Source organism: Vombatus ursinus, unplaced genomic scaffold (genome assembly GCF_900497805.2).
Source record: "Vombatus ursinus unplaced genomic scaffold, bare-nosed wombat genome assembly UNPS02014799.1, whole genome shotgun sequence".
Classification (NCBI taxonomy): domain Eukaryota; kingdom Metazoa; phylum Chordata; class Mammalia; order Diprotodontia; family Vombatidae; genus Vombatus; species Vombatus ursinus.
Window position 1 is genome coordinate 24771645 of NW_020954577.1, and position 14169 is coordinate 24785813.

General features: G+C 38.4%; 1 protein-coding gene across 4 annotated transcripts in view; it reads right to left on the reverse strand.

Moving 5' to 3' along the window:
* The window catches only part of ZDHHC3 (zinc finger DHHC-type containing 3), a 67168-nt gene that overhangs the window by 52030 nt on the left and 969 nt on the right, over positions 1-14169 (reverse strand). The window contains exon 1 of one of the 4 annotated variants that reach the window (XM_027871904.1): positions 12912-13135. The exons of 2 other annotated variants lie outside the window; for them this stretch is intronic. The gene's annotated coding sequence lies outside the window, so the exon portion shown is untranslated. Of the gene's footprint in view, positions 1-11996; positions 12236-12911; positions 13136-14169 lie in introns of those variants that run through there. One more of the 4 variants, XM_027871905.1, reaches the window with a different exon arrangement.

The following is a 14169-nucleotide window of genomic DNA, read 5'->3' on the forward strand; positions in this document are numbered from 1 at the left end:
CAAGCCCTCATCACCTCCTGCCTGGAATAACTGGTCTCACTACCATGAGTCTCTCCCCAGTCCTGTCCATTCTCCACTAAGCAAAGTGGTTTTACTAAAGCACAAGTCTGATCATGACACCTCCCTAATCCATAAACTCCAATGACTCCCTATCACCTCCAAGATCAAATGCAGAATCCTCTGTTTAGCATGCCCTGCCCTTTCCAGTATTCTTAAACCTCACACCCTGACACCTACCCTTCAATCTAGTAAAAACACTGGCCTCCTTGTTCTTCTTCAAACAAGACACTCCCACCTCCTTACTCTAGACATTTTCATGGGCTGTTCCCTGCTACTAGAATGCTCTCCTGCACTCCTTTATACCTTCTGGCTTCCCTGGTCTCCTTCAAATCCCAGCTAAGATCCCACCTGCTACAGGAAGCCTCTCCTGAGCCCTCTTCATTACAGTGCCTTCCCTATGTTGGTTATTTCCAACTTACCCTTGCACATAGCTTGCATGTGCATAGTGATTTGCATATTGTCTCCCCCATTAGATTGTGATCTCCTCCAGAACAGGGACTATCTTTTACCTTTCTTCGTATCCCAAGCATTTAGCACAATGCCTAGAACATAGTGGGTACTTAATAAATGTTTGCTGACTGACATTTTGGCTAGATGCCCGCATCATTTACTACCACCACATTCATTTAATTTTGTGTTGAGCCTTACGATTTATAATTTGGGTTGACTTACTTGGTTTGAAAATAGTGCCAAGTTCACGGGTTCAATTTTTATATGGACCAATGAGTTTCAATGGTCCATTTCACTCCTGTCAAACACAAGCTATTGGTAACAGCTAGAATTTAGTTGGGGGCATATGACAAACTATAAATCATGGACTATCTCCAAATACTAACGGGGTCAAAGGGGTCATTCTTATAGTAAAATAAAAGTTATATAAATGGAATTATAACCTCAAAATTATTTTTTTTTTCAAAAATGTAATAATTCTACTATTGACAATGGAGTTGAGCAGACTGGTACTGAGTATCCATCTTCCCCCCAGAAGATCCAGAAAACTGTAAGATTTAGAGCGACAAGAGATATAAATAACATTCTTCATCCAATCTCTTTAATTTTATGGATGGGGGAACAGAAGCCCGGAGACTGCATCACAGTCCAGCATCACAAAGGATATGGTACAGACACAATCACAATTTTCATAAATAGTATTTTGAGATTCGTATTGGCTTCAAAATCTTTTTAGAATACCTTGCTCTTCTTTACTTCTACAGTATACACATATAGTCTCTGTCTCTGTTTCACACATAAAGCACTGACATATGACAAAGGAAACAAGTAACTGAGGCCTGTGTAAACAAACCAGCTTTAATGGGTTTGAGAACAGATGAGATAATTTTTCCTAAGGACAACAACAAAAACTATACCATGATCTTGAGACTTCAGGAAAGCATGAAGCAAGCTGCAGAGACTTTCAGTCAATCATCTAAATTTTCTCTTGAAGTCTAAACTATGGGACCTCTAAATTGGAGGCAAGTAGACCATCACCAAACACGATGTGTTCCAATAGGATTTATGTCCTTAGCAATAATCATGAACTACCCAATCAAAACCTGAATACATCCTAATTCCTGTGCAGGCTCCATTAACTGCTGACAGATATCTTAAACCCAAAATTAATTTTGAAATAGGCTTCATGTGCTTTAATCTCAAAATAAAGTGGATAATGTAGTACTGTACTGATAGCTGGGGAAAAATTTCACTCTTGTATTTTTCTTATTTTTTCCACCCAGGCCAGACTATACCAGTCTTTAAATATTCTTTACCAAAGTTAGAATGGCTTAGACTACTTAAATAACCACTTATAATTGTTTTTGAAAGAATAACTTTTCCCCCCTAAAAACCTTCACCTTATCCAAAATATCCACAATGCACTAAAGAAGAAAAGACATGGATAAAATTACAAATTGAAGTAGCCACATTTAAACTCATACTACAGAAAATAAAAATTACTATCTTTGGTCATAGACAGAGAACACTGATGATTTAAATTTTAATAAACTTACAAGTACATCTATGGTCTACATACTTTTAGGATGCCTTGAATTCCAGATTAGGAAAATTAAAATAATAGAATTTTCACAAGTAGCTAGGCCATGAAAAACATGAATAAATAATTCACATTCTAGTTTATTTGGACATGAAGCTGATCAAATACATAACTAATTTATCTGATTACAATTACACAGTTTATTTTCCTTTGTATTTTGATTTGATAGGATTTTAATTTTTATTTGGCAATGAGAAGTGGTCAGGAAAACATCATGAGTGATTCAAAAGCTTTCATTCAAAGAGGCATGGGTCTACTACCAAAATTACTAACACTTTTTGTGGCCAAACAGACAAAAGGGACACTATCACTTTTATCATACTGCAGCAAGGGAAAGTGTTCAAATAGGCAGAAGATTCCTTTCATTAGAAAAAGGCATTTTCAAATAACATTGAACACCTACTTCTGTATCTCTCCCAGGGGGGAAACCAAAACATGAACAAACACAAGATCCACTAAAGTCTTAAAATTTACTAGAAAGAAGAATTTCATAATACTGAATTTGCTCTCTTATTCCGCAATAGTCAATGAGTAAAAGGCAAACTCAAAAGAGTAGCCACCAATGGATACCACAGACTAGTTCAAAAGCCCCTGTGACGACATTATAAAAACTATTCTAAGCCAAGATATTTCCTATGACAATGAATTCTACGTTAATTCAGATTATCTCCCCTGAATATTGGAAATTTTCTGTTGGACACAACTTTTATTTCTGTACTTTTTTGTCTTAGAATAATAGCAAAAGAAATAAAGCCTGAAAGTAATTAAAAAAAAGTCCAACATCCTATGAAAATGTGACTAGTAAAAAAGGTCCCTTATTAGTAGAAAAAATGTTAAGTTTTCAAACATAGACCTTTAGAAGTGAAAGGAAGGGTTTAAAGCTTAAGAACATTCTCCTTTCCTTTGGTAACACTGACTGCTTGTACAATCCCCTGCAACACAAATAGCTTTCCACCTTTTTCGAAGTTACATCATTCCCACTTCCATGAACCACTTTGTGAAAACAGTAGCCTATTCTGCTTGAATAGGCCTTTTGTAAGAGTGGACTATTCACTTGACCATTTCAGGCTCTTCAACACTCAGAAGCACATTCTTTGCAGAACAGATATAATCAAAGAATCATAAAATTTTAGACTCTGCTCCCATGAAATAAGAAATGAAATGAATAGTGAGTTTTCAAAATAAGAAATGTAAATGATCAACAAGGATCAGAAGACCATTCATTTAGAGTCAGATGGGATCCTGGAAGTTATCTGGTCCAAACCCCTCACTTTACCAATGAAGGAACTAAGGCCCAGAAAAGTTCAGTGGCTTGCCCAAGGTCACATAGAAAGGGGCTAAAAAAGGTCGGGTTTGAACCTAGATTCTCTGAATTGATTGTTCTTTTGGCTGTCAAACCATTTGAAAGGATGCTCCAAGGATACTCTATTAACAATAAGAGAAATGCAAATTAAAACAATTGTGAGGTTTCACTTCATACCTATCAAATTGGCAAAGATGACAAAAGTCAAAAACAGTCGCTGCTGTAGGGGCAGTTGGAAGACAGGAACACTAATTAATGCCTTGCTGGTCGAATTATGAATTGGAAAAACAGTTTGGAATTACACTAGAAATACCACCAAATGGTATAGACTCTGGGACCTCAGGATAACACTACATATACTCAAAGGAAGTAAAAGACAGAAGGAAAGTTCTAATATATACCAAAATATTTATAGCAGCACCGTTTTTTTAAATTAATTTAATTTGCATTATCAACAATCACTTCCATAAGCCTCTGAGCTTCAAATTTTTCTTCCTCCCCAAGACAGCACGCAATCTGATATAGGCTATACATATACATTCCTATTAAACATTTTCACATTAGTGATGTTGTAAGTAAGAAATTAGAGTCAATAGGACGAACCACCAGAAAGAGGAAACAAAACACAACAGAAGAAAAAAAAATAGCAGCACCTTTTTGCTATAGCAAAGAAATGGAAGCAAAATAGGTGCCCATCAACTGGGAAATGGATAAATGATGACTACAATAACACAAAAGAAAGTAACACTGAAATCATCAGAATTCTAATGAATTCAGTGACCATGCTATTGTGGTCATTGGGTAAATTGTACTGGTTCTGGAGCTTTGTACCTGCATTAATTCACATAGGTCTTCTACACATTGTTTCTTACAGCATAATATTATCCCATTACAGTCAAATGCTGCTATTTGTTTGGCCAGTTCCGATGGGCACCATTGTGTTTCCAGTTCTTTAGAATAAGCCCTGAACTCGGAATCAAGAAGATCTAGGTTTGAGCCCAGGTTCAGCCACTTGTTATTTATATAACTTGGGAAGTCATTTGACCACTTAGCCTTGCTACTATGTCATATAAATGTCACCTATTACTATCATTTCAGAGATTGAAGCCCATTGAGGTCAGCAGATTGATCACATGTCAAATCTTGCTTTTAAATGTGATGGTTAGAATCTAAAACAATCTGCTTAATTACTGACTTCCTTAACATCTATTTTACACGTAGACTGTAAAATCAGTAGGGAAATCTTGTGAAGTAGCTGATTTACGAAGTGTCACAACCATATAGTACACAAACATTTCCTAAAGTAATACTCCTTCCTTTGGTCAGGAAGGTTTGCATGAGACTTTTTAAGCTGATGTTTGAGATCAGAGAAAACCAGACAGTTTCTCTTTTGGAAGGGCCCTCTGGTCATCCTTCTCATTTGACAGGGGAGAAAAGAGAGGCCTCAACTTGCCTAAAGTCACACAGATATTAAGCAGCAGAGCTAGGATTCAAACTCAAACTAAGAGTGCTATTTTCTCAGTATGGAGTGGATTATGGAGTAAAGTTTCCTACAAGTCAAGATTGGAAAACTGGGAACTATCTCTTCTTAAAATCAGATTTTACCATGTCCCAAACATAAGGCATAATTATATTCAAATATAAAACAGAAAAGCACATTCCAATAACAAATATAAGTGATATGGGGATAATCCACCGTGTTATATTATTCATATCTCTATTCTCTTCAAACTGTTGCTTAGGTTAGAGAGGTCAAACCTGGACCAGCAAAATACACTACAACATTGATAATGTTAACTTGCGCTTTTCATATAGCTATTAGTATCAAGTTGTAGGGCGCCTTACACACACGGCCATGTGGTACCTCTAAAGTCTTACATAAGTGGGTTCTGCCACCTCCAGCAGACTTTAAGCACCTTGAAGGCAAGGACTATGTGCTAGTCTTTTTTGCCTCTTGGTGCTTTAAATGCTACATAAATACCTATAGAATGTAATTATAATTCAACAATCATTTTAATTTCTCTGTGCCTCAGTGAAGGCCTCTAAGATCCTTTCAAACTCTAAATCTATGTTCCTATGATCCCCAGTGCCTATTATGGGTAAGGCGCTGCCCTGGACCCTGGAGACATAGTCAAAATCAATGCAATCCTTGTTCGCAAGGAGCCTACATCTCACTGATTAGTACAGAGGATTGAACTCTCTCATGGGATAAGGCCCAGAACACGTATCAAAAAGCTCCTCACTTTCTAAATGCCTCCCCTGGATTGACACTACTCCATAGAATCTTTGTTTGTACAAGTCATATGTTTATTTGATAATACCTTCAAAGAATAAACACAGTTTTATGTGATTAAACAAAGGCATTGTTTTCTAAGAGAAGACACAGAACAATTAGGTAGCCATATTTATGCAATTTGCTTTGCTTAATAAGTAGTTTCTTTCAAGGAAATGGTGTTGACTTTTGAAGTCATTTTTAAGAACTTGTATTAGTTACCGTTCAGCAATTCCTTCTCTAAATGGCCACAAAAGGATGACTTTAGCCGACATGTTTTGTACTGCCTTCCAGCAGAGGTTCTCTTAGAACTTTCTTCATGCTACTGATCAACTTAAATCTTGAATTTGATGATTTCTATTTGGCTAATTAAAAACCAAACAATCTCACACTAGGAATCTGTCCATCTAAAATCCAAAATGACTTTGTCATGGCCTAGGTGAGTAGAAGGAAGTATTTCTTCATGATTTCCCTTAGGATCCCAGGGCATCTTGCTACTGAGTGACTAAAAAGAGAAAACCCATCTTTCTCCACAGAGCAAATAATTTGAAATTAGCCGAAGACTTATCAGTTTGGAATGGATGCTGGGGTATTTTCTCCAGATTGTAAACTCAGACTCGTTCTCAACCAAATTCATCATCTATAATTGCTCCTGTAGTCACAATTTTCAAAGCTTAAAAAACGTTGCCATTTGCTTTTTGGGGTTGTTGAGACAAAAACTAACAACATGGCATGGAACAGAAAAGCACTGAAATGCGTACTATGTGCCAGGTACTGTGCCAAACAAGGGGGAGGGGGAGGGGTTTGAAATAAAAGCAAGCACAGACTCTCTACAGTCTCTTTCCTCAAGGAGCTTACATCCTATAGGCGAAGATAATACACCCTGCATCAAATGGAAGAAGGGAGGGAAGGAGGGAGGAGGAGAGGGAGAGAGAAAGAGAAAGGAAAAAGAAGCCTGTCCTAAGAAATCTACCTCTCCAGACAATTTGCAACTATGCCAACGCTTGGCTTAGAAAAGCATACTTTTAGGTCATTAGCTTCACAAATTTAGAGCATCAACAAAGCCACAGTCTGTTTCCTTAATACCATTCTTTAACTGTACCAGCAGGTCCATCCTCCTAAGGTTAGGAAATGAATACTACCTAATTTACATCACATCTCTGCTGACCTTGAATAGGAGACAGACACTGCCTCATATAGCATGAAAAATACATAGACTTCAGTCACTCCAGGGCTCCATACAACCAAGAAGATTCTGGTTTTGGACAAATTATAAAAGGACAGATTTTCTCCTAATAATTTTCATTCACTGAGATGAATAATGTGACATGCATTTATATGTCATTTTTTATTTGGAGAGCTGTGAGGATAATACTACTGCTTATCTGCTAGAATACTACATTGGCATTTCAGATAAGGAAGGCTAATTATAAAAATTGCAAAGAAGGTTAGAAACAGTGGGCATCACAAGATATTTCCTCTCACTGACCCATTAATGTACACAACCATTCTTTTTCTATTCTTTGACTTGTTTTTCGGCACATTTTAAAAATAAAGGCAATTCTGAAAATGAGAAAATACGAATAGTTCACACATTTATAATAATTGCACTAATATTTGCATGAAGCAGCTTCAGAAACAGTTTTAATTACAGCTAGCTTAATAATATGTTCTTTAGGAAGACAAATAATTTACAACATGTATTCCTTAAATCAGGATACATGTAGTAAAAATTTCATGTAAAACAGAATTTTACAAAATATTTACATGAAACAGAATTTTGTAAAGAAAACAATTTCAACTACATTTTTTTTGGGGGGGGCATATCTTCCTGTGACATAGGGCATAGAGCTAGGGATATTACTGGCTTCAGGCCATTAAAATGTGGAATAAAATGTTCACAAGCTGTGCTTTTAAGGGTTCTCTGCAACTACAACACCATTGCTGCATTGCCCTGAAGCAATTCTGTAATAGTCTTTTATTGCTTTAATTAACTAACTCTTAGGTAGGCCAAAGATTTGCCAGATCTCTGCTAGAGAATATGACAGTCTCTGTTGTCACCTTTCCCACATGCTGTCTGCCTGTGAGGCACAATTATCGCCTTATTATATATTATCCTATCCACTAATTATCTGTACTGTATTATTTAGCATTTTGTTAATATTCTCTTGCTCACTAATTGTATCAAGCACATCCTTCCTCTCCCTAACTGGATAGTAGGTAACCTCGTAGGCAGGATCCCTGCCTCATGTATACAATGCTTGCATTTCAGCAGATGTAGCAGAGGGCTAGAGACATGGTAGCCACTTGCGAGTAGTTGGTAGTCAATAACAAGACAAAGTGTTTTGTGGATATGATCCTTTTAGTCCTGGTCATAGAGCCGGTAAATCAGGAGGAAAGCAGGAACTCTGACTCAGGTTCTCTGAGAGGAGAACCACCACTGCTCCTTGCTCTGCTGCCAGGCTGACTCTCAAGCCATGCAGCAGGACATAATCTAAGAGGCCAAAATGAACGCTGGCCTCCTCCATCACTTGATTAGGGACATGTTCTGGCTATTCAGTTATTCAGTCTTTCTGACTCCATGCACCTTTGTCTTTGTGGTTTTCTTGGCAAAGATACTAGAGTGGTTTGCCATTTCCTTCTCCAATGGCAAACAGAGGCTAAGTGACTTGCTCAAGGTCACACAGCCAGGAAGTTTCTGAGGCTAGATCTGAACTAAAATCTTCCTGACTCCAAGTCCAGCATTCTATCCACTTCACCAAAAGGATGTGTTTGGTTAACTGCCTCTTACTATAAAACCAAAGAAGAAAGACAAGAAAATAAGAGTAGTAGCTGGGAGGCACGTTCAATTATTTCAATAAGCAGTTACTAAACACAGGCTGTGTAGGACAATGTACAATGAGTAATGGACGCCTACAACTTAACTGAGGGCCTCAGACCTCTGAATTCAAGGAGCTCTGGTAAGAACAGCACAAACACTTGGGAGACAAGAGGAAGGAGAAAAAGAAAAGTTCTGCCAGAAAATGAGAACTAAAGCAACTTTAGTCTTTCAAGGTAGTGACAGGAATTTATTACTCATTCCATGAATGGTGCCTAAATTTTGGAGACAGGCAATATATTTAGCCAGTGCTGGACAGTAAAAAGAATAAGTGAGTTCTGTACTAAATCTAATATGGATGATAAATAACACAAATTGGTAAATACAGCCAACCCTTCCACATCATGGGGGTTGGGGCACAGTGCCCCCACAATCCGGAAAATCTCTGTAAAATTTTTCAACCCTCCTTTCGTATCAGAGAATTCGTCTGAATTATTATGGTATTAAAAGATAAAATATGTTGGTATCATTCTCTCTCTCTCTCTCTCTCTCCATATATATATATATATAGTTCATGCATTTCTGAGCTTCTAAATTTTTTTTTGTCATCTGCTAGCCTTCACACATTGTCTGCGCTTCCACAAAATTCTCAAAAAATTCCCATTTGATATGATATGCCAACCCACAACATAACAAAACCATGACGGGGAAAGTTATGATAAGGAAGGAGTAACTATAACTTCTTGTTAGAATGTAAGTTCTGTGAGGGCTGGGACTGTTTAATTTTTTTCATTGTACCAATTATCTAGAACAATACCTGACACATAGTTGGTGGTCAATAAATGCCTGTTGATTCACTATTTAAAACTGCACTTGGCTAAACAGTATGTCCAATAAAATCATCTCACACTCAGACAGGAATGGATAAGTTTAATATTAGATCATTTGCCAATTATGGCTTTAATCTGAAGGCAGCACAGGTTATTTCAACTGCTTCACTAATAAAGAGTTAGGAATTTACTTCCTATTAATAATGCTTGAATTGCCCTATCAATCTGATAGTAAAAAATGTGCTCAATTGTAATGATTGCTAAAGACCTCAAAAGAACATAGTTTTGCCAGTGAGTTTAAAATGAACATACTACTGTTTAAAGATCTCATTCATGCACAAAAGCCTAACATATGATATTACTGTTTCTAGCTCTCATACATGCAGAAAAGTCCATCACATGGGATAAGCCATTCATGACATCACTCAGAAATGGTGTCAATCTTTCCATGTAAAAAGAACTCTTTTCTTGAAGTTGAGGATCACTCATAGGGCAACAGAAAGGGTTTTACTTGCAGTAATGCTAGGACACATTACAAACAAAGCATCAGAGAGCCATTCCCCAAGACTTAAGTGGTCAAAGGATATGAACAAACAGTTCTTAAAAGAAGAATTACAAAGTATTCAAAACCACCTGAAAGATTCCAAAAATCACTAACTCCAAATCACTAATAAGAGAAATGCAAATCAAAACAACCCTGAGATCTCAAGGTTTGCAAAATGCCAAAGATGACAAAACGTTGGAGGGATTGTAGAATGACAGGCACATTATTAATACATTGTTGGTAGAGCTGTGAAACGGTACAACCATTTTAGACAGTAATTTGGAATTATGCAAATAAAGTGACTAAAATGTGTCTATACTCTCTGAACCAGGACTCCATTACCGGGCTTATACTCCAAGGAAGCCATCAATAAGAAAAAAGCCCCCATATACACCAAAATATTTATAGCAGCACTTTTTGTGAAAGCAAAGAAACGAAAATAAAGTAGATGCCTATCAATTATTGAATGGCTAAACAAACTGTGGTACATAAATGTAGTGGAATATTACTTTGCTGCCAGAAATCATGTGTGTTATATATATATATAGTGAAGCATGGAAAGATCAAAATGAACTGGTACAGAGAGAAGTAGGCAGAGCCAATTAAACAAGGTATACTATAACTACAAAAAAGTAAATGGAAAGAACAGCACACATGAAAAATCAAAAGTGAACATAACAGAGTCATAAAAATCAAGCATGATTTGAAAGAGATGAGGAGAACCTCAACCCAGCCCTAGACTTTGACAACACACCAATCAGTTACGCTGACTTTTTTTTCCTCTTTAAAAAAAATACCATTTGTTATATGGGATGGCTCTCTGGGAAGGGAAGGGATACCAGCGATAAATGAGAAGATGTAAAAAAAAAAAAAAACACCACCAAAAAACAAACAAACCAGAAGATATCAATAAAAACTTATTAAAAAACAACAACAAGCATCAGTTAGAAGCAGCGTAAAGAATGTCATTAAAGAAATGTACGATGAAAAAAGATGAGCTGGTCACATGGTGGGACTAAGGAATCCTACTCTCTAGCCTTAGGCAAATCATTTACCCTGCTGAAGCTTCAGTTTCTTCAACTGTAAAAACAGTAAGATTGGACTAGATGACTTCTACGGTCCCTTCCAGCTTTAAATCTACACTTGTCACTACAAGAGAATTCAGGTAAGGCTCCCATAATGTAAGGTGGACTGCCAGTGACAAGATCATGTGTACATGAAGGGCAGGCACGCAAGGATGGCAACAATCTGCACAACTGGAAGAACAAGCCGAGGATGAAGTCATGGATCCATTGAAATAAATCCAACAAATTGCTGTAAAATGTCAACATCTGAGACAGTCTGATCAAGCTGCCCAGAAAGTACTATATTACATTCTTTTGTTGGCCTATATATTTTAAAGGCATAATTATAACATGCTAAAAGATTTCCTCTAAAGCAATGGTGTCAAACAAATAGAAATAGGGGCCACTAAGCTATACTTAAGGATCTCTGTGGCCACATTTTTTATTATATTTTTATATTTTATGTATAATATTTCCCAATCATACTTTAATCTGGTTCGGGCTACGCTTGGGGAGTGTCGTAGGCTGCATGAGGCTACACATTTGACACCTGTGCTCTAAAGCAGGAATTTGTCACCTTTTTTTGGGTCTTGGATCCCCATTCTGTTAGTATGCTGAAGTGTACCGTCCCACTTAGTCAGAATAACGTTTTTAAATACAGAAAATAAAATACATAGCATTATAAAGGAAACCAACTGTACTATAATGCAGTTATCAAAACATATAAAAATTTTTAAAAGTTTGAGTCTAGGTTAAGAATGTGTTTGCCTAAAGACGAGTCTCTAAATGCATTCCTCTCTCCCTATGTGCCATTTCTTGAACTGGCCTTTTCTTCCCACCTCCAATCCAGCAGACATCCCAGCTATGAAAATCTTACTTTTAGATACTCCCACCTCCTTGGTATCAAATATCTATCTTCCGTTCCTAAAATTCAGTCTCGTGTCACCCTAACTATGCAAGTTTTCTTTAGTCTTTCAATGCAACACATCTCTGTACAAAACAAAGTCCTACACACCTGCAGCACGGTGACCATTTCTCATTCATCCGGTATTTACCTTTTCTGTACATTGTCACGCGTATGTTGTCTCCCCGTCAGACTTCGGCATCCCCGAGGATGGGAACTGTCGTTTGCCATTCTTTGTACCCCCATCTCTTAGTACAGTGCCCGGTGCATAGTTGGCACCTAATAGTAGGCTTACTGACTGACTGGCTGATCTACTCCCACTCACTCATTTTACAGATGAGGAAACTATACCACAGTGAAGCTAAGTAACTTGCAGCAAAGGTCACAGCATTTGAAGCAGTGCTGCCTGGATTGAATTTCAGGTCATTTGACTACAAGATCAATACTCACAGGGGCACCCGCACATTCACTTTGTATGAGAGGAATGGGAAGAATGATACCGTCTCTCTCCTCTTCCAATAGCACAAAGTCTTAGATGGTAAAGAACAACGCCTTTCCCCCCAGTTCATTGATACAGAGCCTTGAGGACACTCAAATATTAACAAAAAAATCTCCTGAGTGCTGAGGGGAAGCGGGGGTGGGAGGAGGAGGTTCTTAGCAGCCTGCATTAAAGTGCTTTCACAGGTGATTAAAAATGTCAAGATAGGAGTACATAGGCACGGGAGATATTTTATTGGGGAGCTTTCCATACTAAAAAGGTTTGGGGAAAAGCGTCATTTTACTTTGGAGAAAAAAGGGGATTCCTTGAGAGTATGAGTTATTAAAACTCTCCTCTTTTTCCATAAATTCATAAATCTTTAAAATGCACTTTTTCCTTTGACAAATATCTTTTAAAACTTCTTCTGCCCAGTCTTGAACACTAAGAAAAATGGATTCCCAGGGTGACCCTAGCCTTACCTTGCAGGTATTATGCATTTCAAAGACAATGCCCACCTCAACCACCACAGGGCAGCAAAGCCAGAGCTTACGTTTCTCTTTGGTCCACTGCCTAAATATCACCACCTACCCAAAGAAATGCTGGAATTAAGAGGCCTGGCTTGCTGGCTAGAGGCGGTGGCTCCCGCTTTTTGCTGCAGCTGGGTCCTCAGAAGCTCCCTCCTCAACAGTCCTTCTGCAGCCCTCCCTCAGAAGACAGGTAATCACCAGGCTTTCAGGAAGTGCTGCTGGTGCCCTCCACGGGTCACACGGTATGGACAGATTCTATTTGCCCTCCACAACCTTTCCCTGCCTCCAAGTAGACTATGGGCAGCAGGCTCCCACTGGGCAGCATGTCTATCAGGAAGGGCTCTTCCACTCACAGCTGTCCCCTCCCACTACCAGTTGCCTAACAGAAAGACCAGGAAATAAGCTGCGAGCAAGGAAGTGTTCCCTAGTTCCTTCCACAAACCATTCTCCCCTAAAATCTCTGAACTGACGCAGAGAACATCCCCACCCATCTCATCAGATTTAGGCGATTGAGAAGGGGAGAGAAGCATAGTCAAAGCATGGGGGGAGGGGGAGGGAAGCCTGGGTAAAAGAGCTTCAGATGGACAGGGAGTATTCATTACTCAGTCCCAGAAGTACAAAGTTGGAAGGGACTTCAGAGGCCACTATCATTCTACCATAATCTACTGCCCCCCCCGACTCCCCCATCCCAGTTCTGCACTCTTCCACATGAGAGCCCCCATCAGCTGAAGATGGCCATCACATTACACTGTTCCTTCTCTCTCCCTCATTCTTACATCCTTGACTTTTACCTAGTTGCCCTCCTCTGGAAACTATCTTGTCAATGCCCTTCCTAAATGACAGCAACCCAAACAGAACATAACATCCAGATGTGCTCTAATGAGAGAAGAAATCTGTAGGACTAGCACCTCCCTAGTTTTGGACACCACGTCTCCCTTAGGGTAGACTAATATGGCATTAGCTATTTTGGCCAATGTATATAATACTATTAAGTCATATTGAGATTTGTTGTTGTAATTAGCTATTTGTGTCATCTACAAACTTAGTAAGTTTGTCTTTAGCCGAGTCACTGCCTTTAAAAAGTTCAAACAGCAGAGGGCAGGCAGTGCAGTACAGTGGAAAGAGGACTGCATTTGAAGTGAGAGGACCTGGGTTCAACTTCTTGCTACCTGTGTAACCCTGAACAAGCCCCTTATCCTCTCTGGGCCTGGGTTTCCTCATCTGTAAAGTGAGGGGGCTGATTAAATAACTTCGGTGCTTGCAACTCGCTCTAAGTCTATGATCCTAGATCTCTAAGAACTCCACTAAAGACTTCTATC